The following is a 13621-nucleotide window of genomic DNA, read 5'->3' as shown; positions in this document are numbered from 1 at the left end:
TACATCTCCCTGTGTCATATTTGAATGCTGCCCCACCCATTTCACTGTCCTAGCTTGGAGCTGGCAGCTCCTGGTGCCACCTACCCTGGAAGGAAGTCTGTGACCTAATCTCTGTTAGGTGGAAGATTCCCAGTGCAGCAGCTTAGCAAAGGCTTTCCAAATTGACACTGGTATGGGAAGATTGCTGCTTGGTTGGTCTGGCGTGGTTAAAAGTGGACCAACACCTAGTTCCAGAACAAGGTCAAGAAATTAAAGGAGGTCAGAACAAGCCAAGAATAGAAAGTTATGCTCAGGGGCTTCACAGGGGAAAGCATTCCTGGCTGAGGTATGATGTTTCCTGAGAAGATTTTAGCAGGGAAGTGCACACCTGTGACATGACACTGTGTATAGTAGGGAGAACAGGGAAGGGATCTCATTGCCTAGTGAATGGTACAGAAGAACCTGATTTGTCACAATTTTGCTTTTAGGCAATGATATGTATCAGGCTGCTCTGGAGTTTCCAGCCCCATTCCTAGTATCTGACTCAGGCATTCAATATTCCTGTAGCCTGACTTCATTCCTGCAAGATTGCTGTTTCTGTAATTGTCAAGAGGGGCAGGGTGAGAAGTGGGGTGGAAGAGAGAGGAGCCTGCAGCCTGCAGTCTGCAGTGCCAACTGTAGGGCTTTTATGCCAGATGGTATTCCCCCATCTGAGGTCAGGACAGCATATGGCATTCAGGAGTCCTGGCATGCCAGGGACACACTGCATGCATTTTGTGTCCAGTGACGGGCACCATGATTACTTTAAGTGTAAGAGGTGTCATTCCATTCTGTTCCATGATTTGTGTGATCATTGTAGGCAATTAATTCGTGGATATCAGCCCCTGACTTAGAATGGGGTTAAAGTGCACACATAACTTTAAATGTGGCTGCTCAGTTAGTTTCTTTGGGCCCTGTTTTCTGAAAAATACAGGTATTTAAAGAACATGCTAAAAAGCAGCAAAACCAGTGAGATCCAGAGAGATTTTTCTGCAGGTGTTTTATTATCCACGGAGTTGCTGTTACACACAGTGAAGAAATGAATTAGGCTGGGAAGGGGTTGTTAGTTGACAAATGTCTGCAGTCTCCTTTCATGCCTTGTTCCAGAAGAGGACTGAAAGCAATAGACAGCAGCACTGAACCTGACCCAGCCTTCCTTGCCTGTGCCTTTTTCTCACTGTCTCTCATTCATCCTGGCTATAATAGGTACCCAGTAAGACTATCCCATGCAATTAAAGAAAGAGTCAGAGGACATTCACTCACTACACAGACTTTGCATATGACCTTCAGAACACAAAGACAAAAGAAACCCAGGCATGCGGAGTTAGGTTTGGTGCCATTCTGAGTTGTTCGGGACAGAATAGGGTGAGGGCAGACAGACAAAATGACAAAACCACACGATCCCCTTTTAGGTCCTGTAACTGAGTGTGTCTGCAGAGGGGGAATGAAAGGGCCATGCTTGTTATTGTCACTGCCCACAGATGGAGAACTGCAGGTATGGGGAGGTTGGTGCAACAGCTCTTCATCTCCTGAGCTCATACATTTATACTTTCCTTCCCCAGCTTCTCTTGGTTCTCCCCACAGCAACCCCATTTGCTTCCTTGGAGGAGAATTTACTGAGTTTTCCTGCTACAGCTGATACCTCCTGCTGCTCTTACCTGCACAACGAAAGAACACTGAATGGAATCACATTTGTATTTTATCACTGTTGTATACACTGAAATGGTAACTGGACTAGAAAAGTGCATTAAATTAATTGTAATGTAGTTAAACATAATACACGCAAAATACTCAGGAGTAATTTTAACACCTGCAGTAAAAAAGGAAATAGAGTTTTTATATTCATGGATGACCATACTCTTGATGCAGGGCTTGTTTTACACTTTCTGTGTAGAGTAGTAGGTTCCTATTCCAGAAAATGCTAAGGGAGCTTAAGGAAATACTGTTCTATCTTAATTCTTAAAGAACATGAGCATTTTAAAGTATTATAAATTTTAAAAAATTAAGCAGTATTTTAAATAACTATGATCTGCTTCTGTTTGCAAACTGAGCTATGAAAAAACCCCTAGCTTCTTTTCAGTACAATTTTTAGTGCTTTTAGCCTAAAATCTTAATGCCAAATAATCACATTTGGAACTGACCTGTATGTTCTACAAACCAATTTTCTTACCACTCTGGTTCATTTCAACAACTTAGTTGTTCTTAAACTAATGTATTGAAAAACAAGTACTCAACTGAAAAGGAGAAGCTAAAATTCCTGCTTGTACCTTGCTTTTTTTAGGCTTAAACCCTCTTTTGCAGAAAGCTTCTCCTGGCCAGAAGGGAAATTACTTGCCAGTAGCTCACTTAATTGTGCATCTTGTCTACAGTCAAAAGGTTTCACTGGTTCTGTAAGTCCATCCAGTGGCTGCATATGGGAATTGCATATTTTCAAGGGTAAATGCCAGTTTTGTACAATTTAGTTTATTAAGAAGTGTAGTTGATGCTATTACTGGAAATAAACATGAACTGAAATGTAGAATTGAAATATTCCTGGCCTTTGCTGATAAGTGAAGTATCCTTTGAATAATACTGGGAGTTGATTTGTTATTCCAGCAACAGGAAAAAGATAAAAGTTTATGAGCATTTATTAGTATTTAAATTAATTACCTACTAGAACGAGGAACAGAAACCTGCTGGGTGGAAAGTTTTAGCTAATTTTCGTTGTGACCCTGAGACAGCTGGGGGCATTGTGAATATTACCTCTTGTGAGTTGTCCTCTTAGATCTCATTCTTGGGTTTATACTAAAGCAAACCTCCATGAAGTTACACCTTTTGATTATTAAATATGTCTTTTGTCAAACGGCATAAGGTAGTACAAAAAGTAATTAAAATCTAAATGTAAAGAGGACAAGATCTGACCAGTGTGTTCCAGATGTCATATTAAGAATTTATACACAAAGCATTTCCAGAAAATCCTGCTTAAGTTCATTATCCAGTCTTGATGGGTCATCAGACTGAATCAGGCCAGCTGACTGATTGAGAATCTGTGAGTAGTTGCAGCATTTCCCCTTGATGATGACAGCAATTTGAGCCTCAGTGCCTTGAACCCTAATTCTAACATCACTTCCATTATTGCTACCACTGTTGGGGTTGTAAGTGTGGAGAATATCAATGGAATACTTTTACCAGTTAGAAAAAGTCCATTTGCTAAAAGCCTTTTAATTCTCTGTTCTTAGCAAACAAAGGCTTCTAAAATGTTCACCATCATTACTGGCTTTTTTCTTCCCGTGAAAGTAAATGTATCTTTAATTTTGCCTTCTAGAGTGAATACATTATGATACAGTGTACAATTACATGATAGCCTATAATTTGCCTAGGGGTGCCCTGCTTCAGCATAGGCTGGGGAGGCATAAATAGAGAATGACTTTTGTAACACCAGCCTAAATCCAGCTTTAAAAAGAAAATAATCAGATGCTTTATTTTTTCTATCTGCATAAATAAATTTTACCCTAGAAAGTTTCAGAAGTGTGTCTAAGATACTTTGTGCATGGTGAAATAACCGTATAATAACTACTGCATGCTGTGGTACAACAGTTGCCTTTATAATCCTTTCCAGGGTTTTGCACATTTCAGGTCTTCATTATTTTCTGTCTAAAATTGCCACTGCTGAGGTTGCTGTGGTAGTAAACTCTAGCAGCTTCTCTTCAACAAGAGGTCTGGTTTTAGTAATAGAGTTTAAAGTTAGAATATCTCAGTTCTTTCCTGCTGCAGTGATTATTATAGAAAAAGAGAATGTCAATGTTTTGAGGATACAATGTAACTGAATCTTTTCTGCTACAGAAACTGTTTTCAAGTTTGGATTTATTTTTTTGTTTGTTTTATCTAGGGCCACCATAAATTTGTACCTCAATTGGTAACCTCAGTACTTCCCAGACCTGAAAACAGAGTCCAATATTTAGGCTCCATGGGACTTCGAGTTAAAATCAGGTGTCTGCAGAAAATGAATGCAGGAAGCATTCAGCTCATCTCTGGACCCCACTCCAGCAGAATTTGCATGGTTCCTACTTTACATAGTTGGCTGATATCTTAGGGATTCACCTTCCTCTGTAAGGGTAAAGAGCTGAGTAACACAGAACCACTGAATGAGCTCCTCCTTTTCCTTTCTCTATAAGCTGTGACTCTCAGCATATTTCTAGTTGGAGCATAACATAGGGTTTCTTAGAGCTGGGTGTTTATTTTAATACTGTGTGCTTGATCAGGCCTCAAAAGCTGTCTTTATAACACTGCCTTTGTCCTATCCTTTCTTACAACCAGAGTATCAGTTGGTTATTTTCTTTTATTTGCATTTGCCAGTGTTGGGTTTTTATTGTGCAGGTGTAAATTATGACTATCTCATTTACAAGAACCAAAAAGACTCTGCTCCTTAGTACGTTACATTACAACAGCTGCAAATCTTTCCAGAGGTGTCCAGGATATTGTTTTGGTTGTATTTGTTCCCTTAAATATATAGGGAACTATTTTCCTCTAGAAGACAAGGAATACACATGACGTGTTTCTGATTTGTTCTGAGCTCTTTACTGGACATGGGAAGAGAACACAAAAGGTATTACAGGGGCCATAGCAGAGCCCACTTTTGGACTCTGACAACTTCCATTCTTTCTGTCTGAGGAATATTAATCCTACAGTGTTCTGTTAATGCATTCTGTTCTGCATTTTACCATGTTCTGTGATGTGGCTGATTAATAAACTCCTTCAGGGGGGAGGTTGCAAGTAAAACTGGAATTTACAGATTTAGAAAGTTGTTTTCAAATCAGCCATAGTTTTTTAGCTAAACAAAACAAGATTAATAAGCATCTGCATACCAAACTCTTCCTATGAGGGTTCACAAAATTTACTAAGCCCATGGGTTAGTTATAGTTTAGCGAGTTTTGTAGTACACCCTTAATCCTGACCTCAGATGATAGGTTATTACAGAGACATCAGTGTGGAAAAATCCATGCTCTGTCTAGCAAAAGGAAAAATCTAATTTCTCTTTCAAAGTTCTCCAGCACTTCCAGAAGTCATGAGACCCATTGCCTACCTCAATTTTGCCTTTTCACAACAACTGCAAACAAGGAGAAGCAGTTTTCTGGGGTTTGTAGGCAGCCTCCTTTTCTAGAGTGAACGCAAATTAATTACTAAAATTTCCACTTTTGGCATACTTCTCATTAATATGTTCTTGCTGAATGGAAAGACTTCACTATTGTATGTGTATTTATTCAAAGTGGAAAAATGCAGAAGGAAAGAATGAACAAAATTAGAAGCTTTTCGGAGATAATAATGGTCACAGAAGTGAGTTTACAGGTCAGCACAAAGCTTACAGGCTTATGTTCATCTGTCATAATTATGGTTGTCCATTTGTTCTTGCCTTATGAATAAAAATAAAATATGATATTTATATTTCTGAGGCCAGATTTTCTTTCATCTTTTTCTAAACCAAGCAGTCCTAATCTTTTAAGTCTTCTCCTGTGCACAGTAGGGGCCAATTTAGTAAGGATTGTCAAATGTCATTGCAAAACTGGGTTTTTCAAATCCTAAAATAATTTTTAAAAGTCTATTCAAGGTTTATGATGTTAGGTTCCATATTTCTTACACTTAAATCCAGAGATCTGTTTCAAATATATTTTCACTAAGATTTGTCCAGTTACTATTTGGTTATGAGGTTAGAAGTTAGTTTTGAAAATTTTTTTTTCATGAATATTAACAGTCCATCCAATAGTCCATCTATTTATGAATGAAGCACAGACTGAAGAGACAGCATAACACAGAGTCATGAACTGGTTGCTAATTATTTCAGTTTGGAGGCTTGCTCCTGCATGGTCCTGCAGCTGCTGCCTCCTGGCCTTCCCTTGAATTAATCTCTTAACAGAGCTGGAGGACTATTTGGTATCCTTTAATCATCTTTTTTGTGGGCAACTTTGTGTCAAAGAGGGTACAAGCAGAAACCAAAGGAATTAAACTAGCTTTGAAGCAGAAAGGCTGACTGCAATGAAATGGGAGTGGGATTATTTTAACTAAAGAGTGTTTTAATACAATGAACAATCTAGAAAAATCTTACTCCAAACAGAGTACAAAAAAGGTCCAGTGGCATTTGATTTATTCCTGCTCTAAGGCCTAGCTTACTTCTGAACAAGTGTTAAGAGAAACTGTTCTGTCAAACCCATTTAAAAACAAGATTTTATTCAACATGAATAATAATGGATTCTTCTATGGATAAGATTAGAAAATTATTCTGTTTTTATGTAACCGAGGGAAATAAATTAAGAAAAGCAGCAGTGTCTGTGCAAACCCCAAATATTGTTCTCGTCTTTGAAGTCTTGCTTGTATCTTGTCAGGCTCTCCCTCCAATAGTTTTGTGTCTGTGGATAGTATTTAAAAGGCAGCTCCTCTCATTTTTGCTCCACAATAAATATTTTTGTCCAGGGTATTTTCAGGCCTGATTGGAGTGTGGGTACTGACATCAGGCAGCCTGCAGTCAGTGTATAAGGGATGCATATTGGCTGCTGTGCTACATTTGGTAGGTCACCCATGCAGGGAGTAAATGGAAAGAAGCTGTAAATGACAGGGTTATAAATATGTGAAGAGTCTCTTGAGCAAAGATTGAGTGGTTTCTGATGTCAGCAGAGCCCTGAGATGAATTTAGTGTCCTGCTTGGGTTTGCTGTTTTTCCATACCTTGTGAAGCAAGGTTCCTTTATAAAGAGCAAGAGAAAGCCAATGGTAATTAATAGAGAACTTAGACACTGAAGTGATCACTAAAACTTTACAGGATCTCTTGTTCTGTCATGGCCACAAACACGTGCATACAGTTTTGTTTCATGGATGTAGCTCAAACAGGAATTCTGAACCTAATAAATATAAAGTACTTCAGTTCCTGCCTCTGAGGCTGTTGGATATTGCAAAGAACAATCTTGGACTTTAAAATACTGTTGGTATAGAAACTGAAGTATAAAAACAGAACAAATGTTAGTACACTACAGATTTAAGCAGGCAAATGAGGAAGATAATGAGTATATATTATATACTAAGGAATAATAGGATAATTTATTTTCATGGCAATGCAACAGAAAATAATTTTAAAGACAAATAATTTAAGGTTTTTGTAAAATCAGTGGTAACCAAGGAGGAATAATCTCAGCCAGTGACAATCAGAAAAAAAAACCCTAAATTGTTCTTGAAGAATTATCCATAGGCTTCAGTAATAAAAAAATTTATATTTTGCAAATTGTACTGCAGATTACTCTGAAACTTGTTGGCAGAATCAGTGTGACAATGCCCAACTGTATATGCTTCTGAGTCAGAGCAGGAAGAGTTGTGGTCTGAATGAAAAAGACAAAATAACAGCATGTCCTGTATATGAGCCAAAGCTCATATCAAGCTTAAATTCAGTCACAGCAAATAACGATTTGATTTCTATATAAATACCTATTTTTCACATTGTGCCTCATAGTAATCCTTAGAAACCTGTTGTGATTGCATTGAAGGATGTTGCATATTTCCCGTAATTGGTCTGAAGGAGCTTTAAACATGTAAACAGCATCATTTGTTTCAGAGGTTGAAGGTCTAGATCAAAACCAAATGTCTTCTTGGATCAAAAGCCAGTCAAAACATCTAACATTTCAGTGTGGGGGCAGTCTAGAAACAGTGAAGATCCCCCAGGCAGAATTACCTTCGTGGCACAGCTAAATTATGTCTTATCTGCCAAAACTTGTTTGAAATAACCCAATAATCTATCAAAATCCCATAGTGTTCTTATCTCAAATCTGAAAAATTAGCTAAGGACAACGGTCATTGGGAGGACATGATTATTCTGTTCTACATCTTTTCCTATCCTTTTTAAAGTTCTATAAAACTGGAAAACATTTTCTGATGTTGTTACTAAAATATGGTGCCCTGGCAAAAGTCTGGGTATCTGAAAATCAGGTGTGCATGGAAGTAAGTTAGAGGTTATGGGATTATTGTTTGAGATGCTTTCTTCATGTCTGATCCTCTGTGGTGATAACAAAAATGCTCACTAGATTGCAGGCTAAAATGTGGAATAAGACTAAAAGTAATGACTCTGTGTGACTGCACAGCTCTTTCTTCTGATGGTAAATTCATCTCAGGTTTTAAGGAAGTCTACAGGCACTGAGAATTATATTTAACGTATTCCATATGTGCAAAAGTGAAACAGAAATTTAAAATACATTCATTTCAGTCACGGATGGGATATAACTTAATATTTCCACTTGCACCCTGGACAATATCTCATAGCTCTGTAAAATTTCTTACTCTAAATGCAGGTGTTTTCTTAGAGCAACCCTGTAGAGAAAAATCCCACTCCTTTCCCCTTGGAAATCTAGAATAATAACTCACAGAGTAGAACAAGAAATTAGTTATATCCGGGCAATGTTACTGGTTGAAAAAGGAAAAAAAGCCTACAAAATACAGGTTTGATATCACTTTCCAGATAATGCAAAACCTTGATTGAGCACGTGACTGTCTGCATTGTCATACCATGCTTGAAATTGGCAGTCCCACATGGCATTGAATACGTCCTATCACTGGGTCTGGCCTGATGAGAAGAGAGCCCTCGACAACTTTCACTCATCTGTTGTAAAATCTTTCTCCAACTGGGCTTTTTTCCTCCCTTTAATACATTGCTTTAAAAACCCGCTTTAATAATTACATTAATATTTCTGGAATTAGGTGCATTTCAGAGAAATGCACTGTGCACTGTACTGTACTGAGCAGTAATGCCCAGAAATTTATCTGTGTAGAGTATTCCAGCATATATATTAGGATGATATTTTAAAATACAAGTCTAATGAAATTTGGCTGTGGCAATACAAGAATAAACATACAACAGGAAACTCCTAAAAACTTCAGAGTAGACCAACTTCTTGCATGTATATTATCTAAAGATAAAGGATATTCATTATAACAATAGAAGATACAGGTGTAGATGAACAAGATGAACATATCTCATTTTTTTTTGTCTTTCACTTCAACACATTTGGGAAGATCTATGATGGAACGTGCCTTCCACTTTCCCTCTTAGTGGAAACTGATGAGGTACTTGGCAGGATCAGTTACTTTAAGGTGTGATTTCCTGCTGGAATAAGATCTGGAGGCCAAAGGGGAGGTGAGGACTCTATTAATCTTAGCTGGAAGTAAGTGCGAGAGATCACATCATAAAACATTCTGTCAGTGTCAGCTATATGTTCCAAGAGTGGATTAGTGGATTAGCATTTTAAAATCTTTCTGAGTCTGACAAGCAAGTCTTTCCATTCTTAGAAAAAGAGAAAATAACCTTCTCAAGTCTGTATTTTTGTCAGAAATTAAATAGTTTATTTATAAAGAATGTTCACAAAACCAGCTTGAAATGATGTCATACTTATAGATTAAGGAATCTTGGAAATACTACATGATGGTCTGTGGATTTATGGGTGGGCTTTTTGTATTTTGTTTGTTTTGTTTGTGTGGTTTTGGTTTTCTTTAATGGCAAATGGCTCCAGATCCATCGATACTTAAGAGCAATAGAAACAATAAGTGTCAAGTTTTTCTATGTGTCTCCCCAGAGCACACTAGTCAGGGCTTTTTCCTGGAGCTGAGGCTCCGAATCTCTTGTTCTCTATATTTGGAGCCAAAGGGAGAGGAGAAAACATTGATGGCGTATCCTGAGAAACAGATAACTCACATCAACCATGGAAGAGCAAAAAACAAAGCTTCAAGTTTTCCAGAGTAGGAATTCAAACAAGCCCTTACCCCTAAAAAAGCAAAGTTACTAAGTATTGCAAACTGGGAAACAGTGTGAATTTTCTGTCTTTTTTTTTTTTTTTTTTCTTTTTATGCGAAGGGGCTGATGTGACATAGTTGTTCTAGAAGAGAGCCAGTAGCTAAGAATCCTGGATAATGCTAGGCCCCTAACTGATGCTGGAGAGCATATATTAGATTTTTTTTTTCTTTCTTTCTTTCTTTTTTCTTTTTTTTGGGGGTGGGGCATCTTTTACTGGTAGTCTGGGTGTCAGTCTGTTAAGCTTGCTTGTTTAAATGCCTGAATTTCCTGCATTTTATGGGGATTGTGGGCACGTCTCAAGAAAGTGAATTTTATTTTAACACATGCATCAGTAATGGAAGTAAGCCAGGGTAATTTTTTTCTACTCTAAAAACAACTGAGTTTCTTCCACAAAATAAAGTGCCAGTTTTTGTGCTCATTCAGCATCAGGCAGAAAGCAAACCCCAAGGCTTTTTAAAAATTCAGGTGTGAGAAGTTGTGAAGAGCTCTGCTACAATGTGTAACTGAAGGAATTGAAAAGTTTTAAGCCTTGGTGTCATCTGATATGACAGACCTAGCAACGTAGAGCTTGCTGCCAAATCCTCATCTAATCAAGGCAGGTACATTTCCTGTAGCAAAAGAGTTTCAAATCATGTCAGAAACAAAAAAAAAAAAAAAAAAAAAAAAAAAAAAAAGCGAAGCAGTGAAGGAAACTGTGATCTACTTAAGAAAACAAGGTGGTTCTTAATCTGGATAATATTTTATTTCTTCATTATAAAAGGTTAGATTCAGATTGGGTGTTGTTTTAGTTGTTTAGTTTCTGATGAATGATGCATTTATTTTGGGAAGGATAGTAATTAAAAACTTACCGTACTGACAAAATAATGTGTGTGCATAGCCAGAGTGAGAATTCAGAAGCATGTCAGATTACATTTCCAATGAAAGTCTGTGAATTTAAAACATTATAAATCAAAATTGTTTCACTTCCCATTGGAGCAGGATAGGGAGCAGAATGATGTCATTTGGACAGCACTGCATCAGAAACAAACCAATGATATATTGTCTTTCTCAGGCTACCAAATTTGTGGAGTAAAAAAATTCCAAGTTTTTCTGGTACCTAGTTTACATAGATGTTTTGTAGGTAAACGAAATATTTTAAACTGCATTAAATATGAACAATTGTGCACAAATAGTAAGAGATGATAGCAATTATATGGAAGGATTATATTAGCCTCAGATCTTTTTTCTTTTGGAAGGGTTTTGTAGAAGAAGGGAATACAGAGGACCTTGATGTGATAAGTAACAGCTGTGTTAATTACCAGTACAGCTGTGACAATGAGTCACAGCTATATCCAACAAAGATAAGTGTGATAAAAGGGAGTGGGTTAGGTGGTGAGAGGGAATTATGAAGAAGAAGGATCCTGAGGAGAGAAAAATCCTTGCTGTGAGGTCAGTCTGGGTGTGCAGTCAGAGCCTGTTGTTAGAACCTGCAGTCACAGTCTAGCCTGGAAAAAGCCTGCAGTCAGAGTCTGCAAACTGATCCCTGCAGTCAGAGTTCAGCAGGAAATAACCAGCAGTCAGAGGCTGCCAGGGAAACCTACAGTAGGAGCTGCTGCAGGCAGAGTCAGTGAATGGCTGGAGTCAGGATGGCTGAGCTGTAACCTTTTCATGCTGCGATAAACAAGAAGTCTGTGCCTTGGCTTGTATCTACCCTCTAACAAGAGGGCTGCTGCAACAGGTTTCTTTTTACTGTGTTTGTTTTGTAGAGTTACTCATGATTAAACTTCAGGTTTTGGGCCTGCTCTTCACAGTGACAGACAAGAGTTTTATGTCTGAGCTTTCTGGATTTGGTCACACCCCAATTTCACACCCATGTTGCTTAAAAAGGCCATGAAGGCACTCAAGGGTAAATGTATGCTATGGTAATTAGATGCCTGTAGGTTGCTTTGAATGCTCTGCTACATCAGGAGCAGAGCAGATGAAATGGGGTTTGGTTTCTTTCCTGAAACACCTGTTCTGTCTCCATCTTCCATGTCTCCTCTGCTTTCTGCCAGGAGCAGCTGTAGCCCACAAGATGGCACTATGCCATAGCAGGGTGTTGGAACATCAGCCCTATAAGCTTAAGCATGGATAGACTCCTTTTTAAGGAATTACTCCTTTTAAGGCCACTCCAGATATTTGTTCAAACTGTTGTTTCCTTATGCCACAAATATCCTGCCTTCCAGACTGTCATCAGCTGGGAATTGCAGGGGATTTCTGCTAGGGGACACGGGAATGCCAGTGTAGAAAGGGATCAAGTTACTTAAGAGTTTGGGAAATGTGCTTACCCTGTGTGAAAGGAAACTGTTAGGTGAAGGTTCCTCTTAGGAACCCACAAGAGTGTCTGAAAAATGCAGTCAGTTAAACAAGACTTTAAAATGTTCACTTCATATGCTCTTGGCCTATCTTCAGACTCTCATCTATAAGGCAGAAGTTGTTTTTTTAATAAATAAGTAAAGGTTATCTCATTTAGAAGGTGTGTCCTTCAAATAACTTTTCTCCAGACCAGCACAGGGAGAGGAAATGCCTTATCAAGTCCTGGCCACCTGAGACCCACTGGGCTATTCAGGCCAAGTTAATTGGTTCTGGGCAGGGTGATATGAGCAAGGCCAGCACCCCTCCCTCCCCAGGGTGAGACAGAAAGAGCAAAATCCTTCCTGTCGTGGAGCTGCTGTGCAGCTTTGCAGGGGGGAGAGTGGCAGGAGAGCTCTTGCCTTCTGGAAGAGGAAGCAACCTTTGCAGCTGTGAAACCTGAGAGAACAATGGAGGTTGTGTAGACCAGCAGTTACAGGGGGCTGCTCTCAGGGCTTGATGCCAGAGATGTCCCACAGCAGCAATCTTCTCTGTTATAAATTCTAAACTTCTCTTGACCCAATTGATGCATTCTGGGCTGAAATGCATCTGAACAACTGATGAGAGGTACCCCATACCTTAAAATTTGTGGGTGCATACTGAATGGCAGCAGAACTGTTGTGGGCAAAACCAAAACGTAACTGAAAGCATTTTCTTCTTGTTTCCAGGCTGAATTTGAACTCGGCTTTTTATTCCTGCCTTAGCCATGCACGGGAAGAACATCTCATACCACTCCCTCCATCTTGCTGTTGTGAATTAAGTTGCTTTAAAAAGTGATTGCTCACGTGCAGGTAGGTCTTTGTGTACCCTACATGTGTAGTCATTACAGACCATTCTGCTTCCAATAATCCATGTACCTACTAAGGCCATAGTTCTTCCAATTTTATGAATATGCCTTAAATCTATTCATGTGAACATTCCCATTGTTTTTTTTTTATATTGTGTACAACAGGCATGTGCAAAAATTGGAGCTGAATTATTACTTTGTCCTCGGAGGATTAAAACCTTTAGAAATGTCTGTTTCTTGCCAGATGAGACATAAGATACTGATTTACACCATCAGTTTTCTATACGTTGCAAGACAAAGGTATTTAAACAATAATACTGTAAAATAATAAAACAATACAGTATTGTAAGCAATATTATTTCCTCTAATGTATAATGGTGGAGTGACATAGTAAGTGGTCCGCAGCTGTTGGATTAATATATGTAAGGATTTTTAATTTATGTTTTAAATTATATAGCCCAGGATCGGATGTGCATTTTTTATACATATATATATATGTGTGTGTGTGAGTGTATGAAGTCTTGGATTGTAGTCAAGACTGGAAGAAATATTGCTTGTGTGGAAACACTGAATGGCCTCCTATAGGCATCATCATGTAGGCATTTTCCCTCTTTAATATCTACTACCCCTCAATGCTGTTTCCTTTAG

General features: G+C 38.4%; 1 protein-coding gene across 4 annotated transcripts in view; it reads left to right on the top strand.

Annotated features, from left to right (window-relative positions):
- JADE1 (jade family PHD finger 1) overlaps positions 1 to 13621 on the top strand; it is a 132862-nt gene that overhangs the window by 7048 nt on the left and 112193 nt on the right. For 2 of the 4 annotated variants that reach the window (XM_066186655.1, XM_066186649.1), the window contains exons 1-2: positions 11194 to 11244; positions 12855 to 12977. The gene's annotated coding sequence lies outside the window, so the exon portion shown is untranslated. Of the gene's footprint in view, positions 1 to 11193; positions 11245 to 12477; positions 12754 to 12854; positions 12978 to 13621 lie in introns of those variants that run through there. The other 2 variants (XM_066186650.1, XM_066186652.1) reach the window with 2 other exon arrangements.

Source organism: Chamaea fasciata, unplaced genomic scaffold, assembly GCF_029207755.1.
Source record: "Chamaea fasciata isolate MVZ Bird 193981 ecotype frontalis unplaced genomic scaffold, bChaFas1.0.hap1 SCAF_6, whole genome shotgun sequence".
In the NCBI taxonomy this organism is placed as follows: Eukaryota; Metazoa; Chordata; class Aves; order Passeriformes; family Sylviidae; genus Chamaea; species Chamaea fasciata.
Note: the sequence above shows the minus strand (reverse complement) of the source record. Positions and strands in the feature narration are given on the sequence as shown.